Consider the following 14509-nt stretch of genomic DNA (forward strand, 5'->3'; position numbering starts at 1 on the left):
GTAGAGATGGGCTCTTGACTTTGGGAGCCAATCCATAGGTTGACTCTCCACCTCTGACTGTTACAAAAAGATACACTGAGACAATCATATTTCCTCTTGGAGGTTTGAAGTAAGAATTTGCTAGAGGGCCCTGTGCAAAAACGTGGAGGGGGGGCAGAAACTCTGAGGAAACCTTCTAATAGTGGAACTAAAAGAAGCAGCGTCAGGATCATTGGGATGAATATTTATATATTTCAGATACTGGAAACTGAACAACCATTCAGCTCCAGGGTCCCTAAGACCAGGTGCTATTGTAATTCCAATCATTTCCTTTTCTTTTTCAATGAGAGACCTTACAGTAAACTTCCTTTCCTTGAGCTAGCTAATGCCAGTAAGTCTGTATTCCTTATAAGCACAAAAGCTGAACTAAAACAAAGCTTTGGCTTAAGGGTTATGGTCTAATTGTTTCTCAATTTTTATTAGAAGGCACAAATTGGGAACAGAGAAATACCCGCTGCAGAATGCTTTTATTTTAATTGCTGTTTGCAAGGCGTGATACCAAAACCATTCTTAAGGACAAGAAGGTTGCTATGAACTTTGGCAAAATCATGCTTAATTATAAGTGATTTGAGCAGCTTTTTTAAAATAATAAGTTAAAGGAATATTATTTCAAAAAGTTCAAAATAGGATGTAACAGAATCCCATTGAAAGATGGAGTTGGGAGCTAAAATATTTTAGTGATTCATTTGAACCTGAGACAAATTATAGTGGGCACCGGCTGTTGTTTAAAATCATTTTTAAAAAACTTTTCTTGGCTCACTATTTTGTAAATACCTAAAAGTTTAGAAACTATGGACCGTATTTGTTTGTCTTTCCAGCCCGTACTCCAGAATAACCTGTTTTATGTTTCCTCAATTTCCTCACCTCTCAACCTGCCAGTACATTTTCCTTGCTGGCCTCAAACTTTGGATCAGTCATGCCACTAGCTTTCTTAGCTCCTACCCCTGAGTTATTGAGTTTGTTGGAGAGGTTCCCAACTGTGCCACCATGAACCTGTGGTCACCAGGAGCTTTCCATGTCACATGATAAAGTGACAAATCTCATTGATTAGGAGAATGCATCCTTCCCCACTCCAAAATAGAGATTCCAAATTTCTACCTCTTTCTATGAAATAATAGATACCATAAGGGAAATGAAGGGTTTAATTACTAACAATGGGCTTATGAGAAATCTTACATCAAATTTTACAGTGGAATAAATAAGATTTACAACGTTCTAGCAATCACTCTACAGTACTCAACATACTTCCTGAAACCTTCACCACAATCAAGATAATAAACATAACCATCACCCCCCAAAATTTCCTGTGCTCCTTTGTATTACTTTTGTTTGTAGTATATGTTTATATAATTTACCTGTGATTAATGGTTGTGCTTAACAATCAGCTCACAAAATTCATAAAAATTTAATAGCTAGGATGAGTTGGCTATAGCATACCACTGATTTTCTTATGTCTCATGCTCTTTTCTCCAGTTTAAGTAACCTCATTTCCTTCAGCATTTCCTCATCTTACCTATTTTTCAAACCTTTCATCAATTTTAAGCCTCCCAATTCAGTGATTGAACTCAGAATTGGACTCAGAGAGTCCTACACTATATATAGGTTGCAGGTTTAAAAATGAAGCCAAGCTGTAAATGTTACAGGAAAAGAAAGCCTGGGGCAACTTACTACTAAAGTTGCTGGGAAAGGGAGCTTCACTGGAGGAAGGGATCCTTTCTAACTGAGTGACAATGGGGAGTTCAGTCTGGGGATGTTAGGAGAAAGTAGAGCAATTTACTCAAATCCTGGAGTGGGACATATATTTTGCACACCGTGGTTTCCGCAGGCACCACTTAGCAGTGCCACTAACTGAATTCAACCCCACTGATCATTTCAGGCACCAACTCCCATTGGGCCTGTATCTACCCAGGAATAATGTCTGTGGGTGTCATGGAGGTAATTTAAAAAGATATTTTTCTCTACTGCTTTAAGGGAAACCTTGGGGGAAAGAGTCTGAACAGCCCCAAAATGTCTTATTCAAAGTGAATAACTTTCTCTTCCCTGGCTGTAATGGAATTCAGTCATCATCCACGTGTCTGCGGTTATGATCACCAGGAAGATGGTCTGATTTTAAAGACTGCCCTTGACTCTTCTTCAAGCAGCAGGATTCACATCATTCACTCTGCCACCATAATTTTAAAACACTCCTAAACTGTATCTGAGACTATTACAAATTTCTTTATTTCATGGTAAAAATAAAGTTTTCTTAATATTTTTACTACTGTTAGTAGTGTTTAAGTTAGCCTAGCCAAATGCATGCTTAGGGATGCTTGAAGTGTCCTACATGCAAATGTTACTTTTTGTGAATGGTTATTTATACAGAATCTTCTGATCAGAGCCGAAAATGGCTTTTGATTGTTTAGGAATGAAATTACAGCATTGAAAACGTATTAAAGTTATAAATAACATTTTAGATCAGTTTGAATGTAAATGGGTAGACAAGAAGGTAGTTAAATTGCAAAATCTATATTACAAAACTAACTCTACTCATGTCGATTCAGTTCCCAGTGTAAGAAATTTTTCCTTTCAACAGGGGTTTTCCTGTCTTTCAGACTGCTGGAAAAAATGATTGGTATATTTCATATGAATGTGGCTTTGGTCTAGTATCAATAATCTGGGTAACAGTGTTGGGGAAAAGTGGGCCCTGGAGGTTGTCATCTTATTGGCAAGAAACATATGGAAAACACAGGTACATTTATTCTGCTGTTGAACTATTTTCTTAAGCCTGTTACCAATGGCTTCTAAGTACAGCAACAGGCAGGCCCTTTTACCTGCTACTTTTGGCATTTCCAAACCCTCACTGTCCTTTAAATGCTCATTATTTAAAATGTAGTGTGTGGAAGAGCAACTGAGGTATCACCAGGGAGCTTGTTAGAAATGCAGAATCTGTCCCAGACCTGCTGAATCAGAATCTGCATGGTTACAAGATCCCCAGGTCATTCATGATCACAAGAAAGTTTGAGAGGTGATTATGCGCACCTAGTAATTTCCCTAGTAATCATTTTGGTCCACAATGATTAATGTCTCTTCTCTGAATTCCCACCTTACCTTCAGTTTATTCTATATAATTTCTGTTTCTCACTAATTATTGGACATATGCAAATCTCGTTTCCCTGACAAAATTGTGACCTTCTAGACCAGGGGAAATTCTGTAAAAGGTCACATGGTAAATATTTTATGCTTTGCAGGCTGTATACTATCTTAGTTGTATATTCTTTTGGGACTTGTTTACTCTTTGAAAACCATTCTAGGTAGAGAGCCCAGCAAAAGCAAGCCCCAGGCTGTATTTGGTCAAGCAGCTTGCCCACCCCTGTCCTAGACGGCAGAGACAGAATTGTATCCTGGGCTCTTGGTACGGTGCTAACTCTTATGGAGTTTTGCAATCAGTCTCTATTATTCAGCGATTTGTTAAAGTTATTTCATATTCCTGTCTGCCTCATGTTCTAAAACATTTTGAGGTAAGGTTTAGGGAAAGTTATGAAGAAGTATCCTAATATCACTAAAAAGATATATTTCATACTTTAGAAAGAAGCTATTAATAAGAATAGGAGATTTCAAATAAACTTTTTTATTTGAGAAACCTACTTTTTCTTTTCTTATTGATGTCAAGACATAAAAAGTAAACCATGAGTCCTCACTTGGCAAAAGAATATAATCATAATCTATAATTTTTCATTAAGACCATACGGGTAAAGAAATGTTGTAAAGAAATAGAATTATCTATTTCTTATAGAATTAATTTTTGAAACCCTCATAATCTGGTACTTTTGGAGGAATAGCTATTTTATTTATCCTATGGTAATTGGTCATTCAGATTTTCTATCTCTTTTCAGGTAATTTTAGGAAAATTCATGAAAAGATAATTGTCTCAAGTGAAATAGTAACAAGGTATTGTGAGGATTATGAAATATGTGGAATTATAATATAATTCAACAATTATATAAGGTATCAAAGGGAGGAACTCTAAGTATACTGTTGTAAGTTTTTTCAATATACACAAGTGAAACCAAGTTATTTAGGTAAAATGTGGTGTTAAAGATATATACTGCAAAATCTAGAGTAACAACTAAAAATTAGAAAAGGAAAACTAAGAATCCAATAGTGGAGGTACATTAACATCATTTAAATATTTGGTTAATCCAAAAGAAGGCAAGTAAGAAAAAAAAAGAAACAAAGAATAGATGACACAAATAGTGCACAATTAGCAAGATGTTGTCTTACCTGGTTTTATGGAAGCCATCTCGTTTCATTCTCTGTCAAAGGTGAAGCAGTTTGTGTGTTCTGTCTCTCCTTAGACGAACTTGTCACTTTTAAAAAAATTTAATCAATTTTTTAATTGAAGTACAGTTGATTTACAACGTTGTGTTAATTTCTACTGTACAGCAAAAGTGATTCAGTTATATATGTATATACATTCTTTTTTTAATATTCTTTTCCATTATGATTTATCATAGGATATTGAATATAGTTCTCTATGCTATATAGTAGGACCTTGTTGTTTATCCATTCTATATATAAAAGCTTACATCTGCTAAGCCCAACTTCCTACTCCATCCCTCCCCAACCCACTTCCTCTTGGCAACCACCAGTCTGTTCTCTGTGTCTGTGATTCTGTTTCTATTTCATAGATAGGTTCATTTGTGTCACATTTTAGATTCCACATATAAGTGATATCATATGGCATTTGTCTTTCTCTTTCTGACTTACTCCACTTAGTATGATAACCTCTAGGTCCATCCATGTTGCTGCAAATGGCATTATTTTGTTCTTTTTTATGGCTAAGTGGTATTTCATTGCATATATGTACCATATCTCCTTTATCCATTCATTATTGATGGACATTTAGGTTGTTTACATGTCTTGGCTATTGTCAATAGTGCTACTATGAACATAGGGGGACGTGAATCTTTTTGAACTATAGTTTTGTCCGGATATATGCTCAGGAGTGGGATTTCTGGATCATATGTTAATTCTATTTTTAGTTTTCTGAGGAACCTCCATACTGTTTTTCATGGTTGCACCAACTTACATTCCCACCAACAGTGTAGGAGGAAGGAGCTTGTCACTTTTTAAAATTCAGTTCCTAGGTTGCCTTGTAACCTCAGCTCTCTAATAGGTTCCAGAAAACAATATATTTTTCTGTCTCTGTTTTATTTTTATTTTTTTAGATTATCCAGCTATATCTCAGTTTTAAGATGAGAAAAACATTCTCTTGTGACTTCCTATATCTTAAACAGGTGTGGAACTCCTTTTCAGTGGTTTCTGTCTCTTGACTAATGTACCCAAGTTATTTGGTATACAAATTTATAACTATTATATTTTATTTTTGAATTTTACCATATAGTTTTATAAAGTGAAGTTTATCTCATTTAGTGATTTGAAGCCTGAGTTTCATCTTGCATGATATTAAAATTGTGAACTTTGCTTTTTGTTTCTTTGTATTTGCTTGATAAACTTTTACCCAACCTTCTATTTTCCTTTATTTCAGGTGTGTATTTTTTACACAGTATAGAGCTGGGTTTCACTTTATCTTAATGGGTGAGTTAACTTATTTATATTTACTATGATGATAAATATATTTGGTCTTAGTTGTCATACTTTATGTTTCTCTTTTTGTTTTTATACCTGTTAAAAACCTTTCAGATGTAGCCTTTTCCCCTCCCATGTTTATTCATTTTTTTCTGTTAATTAGGAAATTTATATTTTTGTTCTCATGAATACCTTTATAATAAGAACATTTCTTAATCCTCTATTTCCCCATTTCTTTAAATATACCTAAGTTGTTATCATAAGCAATAATAAATTTACTATAGTTCCTTTTTTTTCTTCTCCATTCCTTCACATCTAGCATTCAACTTTTGTTGATTATATTATCTTTCATGTTATTATCCTCTATACATATATTAATGATTTGTTAGCTTTTAGCAATGTGCTTTGATCTGCAGCTATTAAAGAGGAGGAAGTTGGAAAACTCAAATTACTTCTCTCTTTCTTTGCTCCTGCCCTTTCCACCTTTTATTAGTTTTATTATATCTACATTCCTAGGGCACGCAGCATTTATACTCTTTTGTACCTGTAATCCTACATCTTTTTAAATTCTTCAGCATTCATAGAATCAATGCTCAACATCAGCCATTTTTTCTATAGTTTTTCTTATTCTAGTAGATTATTTAGGATGGACCCATGGGAATAATATTTTCTAAGTTCTCAGAGTTTTAGTATTTCCTGTGTTCTTATGCATTGGTTTATTTTTTAAATCATAGTTTGGCTAGGTATAAAATTCTTAGAGTCCCCTTCACCCCCACAACTTTCTTTTCTTAATGATGTTGTAGAATTCCTCTGCAATCTGTAGCATTGAATTTTTATATGGAAAAGTCTGAGACCAGCTTGATCCCACACCCACACCCCATACCTTAAAAGTAACATAAACTTTTTGCCTGGTTACCCAAATACTCTTTCCTTTTTCATTGAAATCCTGTAAATTTGCTAAGATATGTCTTATTTATTATTTTGAGTACATACTGCTTTGAAGAGTGGTTCTTTCACTCTGCGAATCCAAATATTTTATTTCAGAGAAATAGACTTGAACTATATTGTTAATTACGTGTTCTTTTTCACTTTTTTTTTCTTTTAGAAATCTATGCAGATTTGGAGTCAATCTGCCTCTATTCCATTTTACCTCTTTATTTCAATTTTATTTTTCTTACTTTTCTTATATCTGTCTTCTATTTATCTTTATTGTTTTCTGCAATCTTTTATTTATTGTGCTTCCTATTTTGCCTTTATTTTTGTGATGGTTTTGTTATTTTTTTCTTTCACTTTATACGTGAACTTATATTTTCTCTCTTCCTATTGTCTTATGATTTCTTCCTTAAGCTCTTAAATATATCTTTACACTCTTTCCTCATAAAGGGTGTTGCTTGATTGAGCTATTTAAATTTCTGTTGAAAAACTGGTCCCAGTTTATCTGCTACAGTAGAAAAACAAAGCATATACCTAATATGCTTTGTTTTTAAGATATTCTGAATTGTTTCCTCTTGTTTGTTTTCTTTTTTTTCCCCTTGTAGTATATTTCTGTAACTCTGGTGATACTTTCTTTTTTCATTACTCATTACTCATCTTTAAAGCAGATGAGTTACTCCAGGATCAATTATTTTTAGGAGTTTTGTGTATGGAAAGTTTCATGGCAATATTCCAGTTTAGCTGGAATTATTATCTTGAGGACCCAGAATTTCGTATATGAGTTTGTCTAGTATTTAATTTTCACAAGTCAATGAGGTTAGCCACTATGGAGGTTTTTCACAATGGCAAATCTCTACTATCACTTTCTGTGAGAAAGACTTCTACAAATATAGCTAATTTTTATGATTCCTTGTTTGTTGACATCCTTCTGACTCTCAAAAGTAAACCAGGTCCAGAGGAGTTCCTGCCTCCAGCACATGCATCCTATTTCCATTGTTGCACACAAGGCATTTGGATTTTGCATCTCAGAGAGTGACCCTTATTTTTTTTTTAACATTTTTACTGGAGTAAAATTGCTTTACAATGGTGTGTTAGTTTCTGCTGTATAACAAAGTGAATCAGCTATATGTATACATATATCCCCATATCCCTTCCCTCTTGCATCTCCCTCCCACCCTCCCTATCCCACCCCTCTAGGTGAACACAAAGTACTAAGCTGATCTCCCTGTGCTATGGGCTGTTTCCCACTAGCTATCTATTTTACATTTGGTAGTGTCTATATGTCCATGCCACTCTCTCACTTCGTCCCAGCTTACCCTTCCCCCTCCCCACGTCCTCAAGTCCATTCTCTACGTCTGCGTCTTTATCCTGTCCTGCCCCTAGGTTCTTCAGAACGATTTTATTTTATTTTTTTAGATTCCATATATATGTGTTAGCATACGGTATTTGTTTTAATCTTTCTGACTTACTGAGTGACCCTTATTTTTAAGAAGTATGTTTTGCTGACTCTTTCTGAGATCTGAAGCTACAGTGTTATTTCCCTTGTTCCTTTTGCATACATCCTTGCCTGATCTCCCCTCTTATGGGAAGCCTACACTTATTTTTTTAGTTTATTGATTTAGTATTTGTTTTGCAAAAAAGAAGTTTGTATTATTATCTCTTCCTCCGTGTTGCTTTGGGTGACTTCCAGGAAGAAAATGGGGAAACTCTAACTTTAGCATCATCTTCATTTTTGATGCCATTCATTTGAGACATTGTATTAAACACCATAGAGGTTACCTCCATTGACTTGTTCCAATTTACAGAGATTATTAAAGCATATTTCAGAAAATACAGTTTTCAAACACATCTGCATTTGAGTTTATGTTTGTTTTTGCCTGTTTAAGAAACTCTGTTATATCTCTGACTTCTCACTATTTAAGTCACAATTGTTTCATCTTAGTTTTCTTAACCAGTCAGATGTTTAGACCTAAAATATATAATAAATGGATTTAGGTAACATGGTAGCTATGTTATCGTAGCCAGTTATATTTCAGCTATTTTTTGGAAAGACCTCTTTGGAGGGTGCAGATTTAAAATCTGTACTTTCATGTATTTTACATCAATATTCTTAGAACTCTATTGGCTCAGATTTCAGTTCATCAGTTCAATGGACAATTAAAGCACCTGCTTTCTGGACCTGTTTTCAGGCTACAGTTTTATTTTGACTGCATTGCCATTTTATGCAGCAATGTTTGGACCATTATATAAACAATTTAGTGCATTTTGTTCTATTTTATAAAAGTTCGTGGGAAGAAAAGGAATGAAATAGCTAAACTATGATTTTAGAGGAAATATATAAAGTCCCTTTTTAGAAATTAAGCTTTCTGTAACTTGCAACCAAAAAAATCTGGCCTAACATAAGAGGAAAATGAGACCCAGTTTGACATGAAACCAGGATTAAGGTTAGGATGAAAAATGTATGTTGTAAGTCTGGTTCATTTTCAGCCAATGGGTAGAAATTTGGCTTTTAAGCTTTTTAGCATGAAGGAGATTTTCTGGATTTCTTTTTTTTATATAGTGGCAGGGGAGAAGGTTCTGGGTCAGTTCTGCTTTGGGCTGCTATTAGCACTATTATGCCCTCTATAATTCTACATTATTTCATCTATTAATCAGGAATACCAATGATAATCAGAATTTTATTTTGTCTTCAAATGTTTTAATTTTACCCTCCCTCAGTTTACTTTTAACAGTCATGAACTTTTTGTTAGTCTGATCCATTTATGCTGGACATGCAGAAGAATTCCAGAAATACCCTTGTACCAAGATGTTCAGCAGGCTTAGTTCTGTCTTGATCTCTTTCAGGGCCCATCGGTGCACATTTTATATTGTAAGATGCTGATTAAGTCTGGTGTAGGTCCCTTTACATTTTACTTTACAACAAAAAATGTAAAGGATGTACACCACATTTGAGAATCATTGTCCTAAATTTTAGCCACTGACTTGAATTAGTTAACCTTTTCAGAAGAGCCTTTGCTACCACAGAAGTGTTTTATTTTTAAGAATTAAATGAGCTCACTACTTACATCTTAGGGGATAGGAATTAGAGTGGCAGAAGAACTAAGGTTAACACCATGAAATAAGCAATGGAAAACTGCTGATATTTCTAACCAGGCAGTAAAGAATCTCTTTTCCTTGTGACCTCTCAGTCCACAGAAGCCATGTCTTTGAAATACTCTTTTATATCAGAAAGGCTTTTTACTCCATCCTTTTCAGGATTGTGAACTGTGGTTGGACAAAGGGGGAGGGTAGTGGGGAACCTTTGGAAGCAGAACCGGTAGGGAATTTTAAAACCTCATGGACAATGTGAAAGAGGGAAAGAGTTTTTTTTTTAATAGATCTTTATTGGAGTATAATTGCTTCACAATACTGTGTTAGTTTCTGTTGTACACCAAAGTGAATCAGCCATGTGCATACATATGTTCCCATATCCCCTCCCTCCTGAGCCTCCCTCCCATCCTCCCTATCCCACCCCTCTAGGTCATTGCAAATCACTGAGCTGATCTCCCTGCGCTATGCTGCTGCTTCCCACTAGCTAACTACTTTACATTTGGTAGTGTATATATGCCCATGCTACTCTCACTTTGCCCTAGCTTCCCCCCAACCCCGTGTCCTCAAGTCCATTCTCTATGTCTACATCTTTATTCCTACCCTACAACTAGGTTCATCAGTACTTTTTTTTTTTTTTAGATTCCGTATATATGCGTTAGCATATGGTATTTGTTTTTCTCTTTCTGACTTGCTTTGCCCTGTATGACAGACTCTAGGTCCATTCACCTCACTACAAATAACTCAGTTTCATTTCTTTTTATTTCTGTTTTTGTGCCAGTAGCATACTCTCTTGATTACTGTAGCTTTGTGGTATAGTTTGAAGTTGGGGAGTCTGATTCCTCCAACTCCATTTTTTTCCATTGTATATATGTGCCACATCTTCTTTATCCATTCTTCTGTCGATGGACATTTAGATTGGTTCCATGTCCTAGCTATTATAAATAGTGCTGCAGCGAACATTGCGGTGCATGACTTTTTTTGAATTATGGTTTTCTCAGGGTATATGCCCAGTAGTGGGATTCCTGAGTCATATATTACTTCTATTTTTAGTTTTTTAAGGAACCTCTATACTGTTTTCCACAGTGGTTGTATCAATTTACATTCACACCAACAGTGCAGGAGGGTTCCCTTTTCACCACACCCTTTCCGGCATTTATTGTTTCTAGATTTTTTGATAATGTCCATTCTGACTGGCGTGAGGTGATACCTCATTGTAGTTTTGATTTGCATTTCTCTAATGATTAGTGATGTTAAGCATCTTTTTATGTGCCTCTTGGCCATCTGTATGTCTTCTTTGGAGAAATGTCTATTTAGGTCTTCTGCCCATTTTTTTTTTTTTTTTTTTTTTTTTGTGGTAAGTGGGCCTCTCACTGTTGTGGCCTCTCCCATTGCGGAGCACAGGCTCCGGATGCGCAGGCTCAGCGGCCATGGCTCACGGGCCTAGCCGCTCTGCAGCATGTGGGATCTTCCCAGACCAGGGCATGAACCCCTATCCCGTGCATCGGCAGGCGGACTCTCAACCACTGCACCACCAGGGAAGCCCTGCCCATTTTTTAATTGGATTGTTTGTTTTTCTGATATTGACATACATGAGCTGTTTGTATATTTTGGAGATTAATCCTTTGTCTGTTGTTTCATTTGCAAATATTTTCTCCCATGCTGAGGGTTGTCTTTTCATCTTGTTTATGGTTTCCTTTGCTGTGCAAAATTTTAAAGTTTAATTAAGTCCCATTGTTTATTTTTGTTTTTATTTCTGTTACTCTAGGAGGTGGGTCAAAAAAGATCTTGCTGTGGTTTATGTCAAACAGTGTTTTTCTTATGTTTTCCTCTAAGAGTTTTATAATATCTGGCTTACATTTAGGTCTTTAATCCATTTTGAGTTTATTTTTGCATATGGTGTTAGGGAGTGTTCTAATTTCCTTCTTTTACATGTAGGTGTCCAGTTTTCCCAGCACAACTTATTGAAGAGGCTGTCTTTTCTCCATTGTATGTTCTTGCCTCCTTTGTCATAAATTAGGTGACCATATGTGTGTGGGTTTATCTCTGGGCATTCTATCCTGTGCCATTGATCTATATTTCTGTTTTTGTGCCAGTACCATACTGTCTTGATTACTGTAGCTTTGTGGTATAATTTGAAGTTGGGGAGCCTGCTTCCTCCAGCTCCGTTTTTTTTTTCCCCTCAAGATTGCTTTGGCTATTCGGGGTCTTTTGTGTTTCCATGTGAATTGTAAAATTTTTGGTTCTAATTCTGTGAAAAATGCCATTGGTAGTTTGATAGGGATTTCACTGAATCTGTAGATTGCTTTGGGTAGTACAGTCATTTTCACAATATTGATACTTCCGGTCCAAGAACATTGTATATATCTCCATCTGTTTGTATCATCTTTAATTTCTTTCATCATTGTTTTATAGCTTTCTGAGTGCAAGTCTTTTGCCTCCTTAGGCAGGTTTATTCCTAGGTATTTTATTCTTTTTTGTTGCAGTGGTAAATGGGAGTGTTTCCTTAATTTTTCTGAGGGGAAGAGATTTAAGGACTTCAAATGAAATAGACGTTTCCTCTCCTGACAGATCCTAAAGAGCTGTATTGAAAGTGATCTTCAAACTATCAATTTTAATTTTGTCTATTGGATATAATTTTATAGCTTGCAGTTGTAGCCATTTCAGTTGATTTTCATGACTCTTGGGCAATTTTTTTAGTTATAGTTAGTGATTTGATCTTTCTATTAGATGGCATAATAATTGTACATTTTGGAAAAGTAATTATGCATATTTCTACTTCTGACTGAGTATGAAGTAAAAACTATATCTCTGAAAGAACTAGATTGACTAATGGGGTTTTGAATACTTAATCAGTGTCCCAATTCTTTTAATGAAGAGTACTGAATTAGTAATAGCAAATAAAAAAATAAAATAAAATAAATAATAGCAAATGTTTTGTTTAGCAGAATTATAGGATAATGAACAAAAAAACATTGTTCAAAATAGGCTCCTCTTAATCTATTGTCCAAGGCAGGAAGTATCCTAAGCCACTGACTGCCCATTGGAATCACCTGGGAAGCATTTAAATAAATACCAGTGTCCAGCTGAGGATATCATCTATGCATCAATATTTTTAAAAAGCTCCTCAGGCAATTTTAATCAGCATCCAGTGTTCAGAACCACTAAGTTATCCTCAGTTAGACTCATTCCAATATTTACTAAGCCAAATACTGCTAAAATTGAGATAGGAATTATGAAACAAAATATATTGAGTCTTAGTTATGGCCCTTAAAGCTTCATTGCACTGGGAGAATTATTTTAAATGAAACAAAAAATTTCAAAAACAGCATTATTAAGAGCCAAGTATGGTAGAGAATTTGTTCTAAAGGTTTTCTGAGAAGAAAGAAATCATAAAGGAGTGGTGATTAGAGAAAACTTCTGGGAGAAGCTAAGACTCAGTCTGTAACCAAGCAGGACCCTATGGGACCTTCCCAGAACAACCCCCCCTCCCCCCCACATGTCCTCTGCCTGCCTCTTGTTTGTAGAAAAGTTTAGCCTCCTAGGCCTTCCCTGAGTTCCAAAAACCAAATTTAATCAAAGAAGTGAGAAGAGGCTGAAACAAAAGAAAGCAATCAAATAAGACAAAATAATAATAGTTTAGTCATTAAACAAAGCCAAGGACCTTTAGTTTCTCCTCAAGGCCTATGATAATATTCTGAGCCATATCCTTTGAGCTGTTTTGCAGATACTGAAACCCCTACCAGGTAGAAGAAGTTAAATGAATGCTGACCATAAGCATGTAGACTCCAGACCGGTTGGAACCAGAAGGTTGATTATGTTGATTCCCAATTACCTCACCACCAACCAATCAGAAGAATGTCTGTGAGCTGATCATGCATCCTGCAACCCTCTCCATCACCCTATCTTTAAAAAACCTTCCCCTGAAAGGTTTTTTAAAGTTCAGGGAGTTCAGATCTTTTGAGCATTAACAGCCCAGACTCCTTGTTTTGTGCCTACAATTAACTCTGCACTTTCCTTCACCACAATCCAGTATGAGCATATCCAAATGTGGTTCAGTAACAAGTCTGGGCTTCTAAGTGTGATAGCTCTAGTGGATAGCCAGCCTCCAAGATGACTCCCAACAATCCCCACTCCTGGTATTCACATCCTTGTGGCTTTCATATTATTCTCCTTTTTCCCCTCTCACAACTTTGGAGGAAGCCAGTAGTGATGACATGCAAGCAGCTTATGGAGAGGCCTATGTGGGAAGGAATGGAGGCGTTGGCTAACAGACAACAGCCATGTGAATGAGTTTGTAAGTGGATTCTTTAACACCAGCCAAGTCTTGAGATGACTGCAGCATCTGCTGACACCTGGACTGCCACCTGGTGAGAGACCTTGAGACAGAACAGTTCAGGCCAAGAATAGAAGATGAGGCGTTGGGAAGAACATAATGAGCAAAGGAATGAAGTGGGACTGAAATGGTATTGCTGCAATATTCTGGCTGGAGACACAGGTATGTTGCCTGTGGGCGTGTGTTGGGGGGCAAAAATTATTGAGGATATTGAAAGATTTACTAAATACTAGATGTGAAAGGGAATCAGAAGCCATTGGGCTTTTGTTTTATTTCTCCTCTCAAAATTTTGGAAACATATTTTAAAAAACATAATAATTCAAATGCAGAGGGGAAAATATTTTGTTGTTTGTAAATTAGCAAAAGAAAAATATTTATGTTTTATATAAAGAAAGATGAGAACCACTCATAAAAAATGTTTTTGTGCAAAGGGTTTGAGTAGAACCGATTTGATATAGGAGGTGAAATGCATCAATCACTAGTAAACACTGAAACTAACAACTAATTTATATACCATAAATCAGTAGCCTGGCCTTTAATCTAAAA

The sequence above is a fragment of the Grampus griseus genome (assembly GCF_964374135.1).
Source record: "Grampus griseus genome assembly, chromosome: 15".
Lineage (NCBI taxonomy): Eukaryota > Metazoa > Chordata > Mammalia > Artiodactyla > Delphinidae > Grampus > Grampus griseus.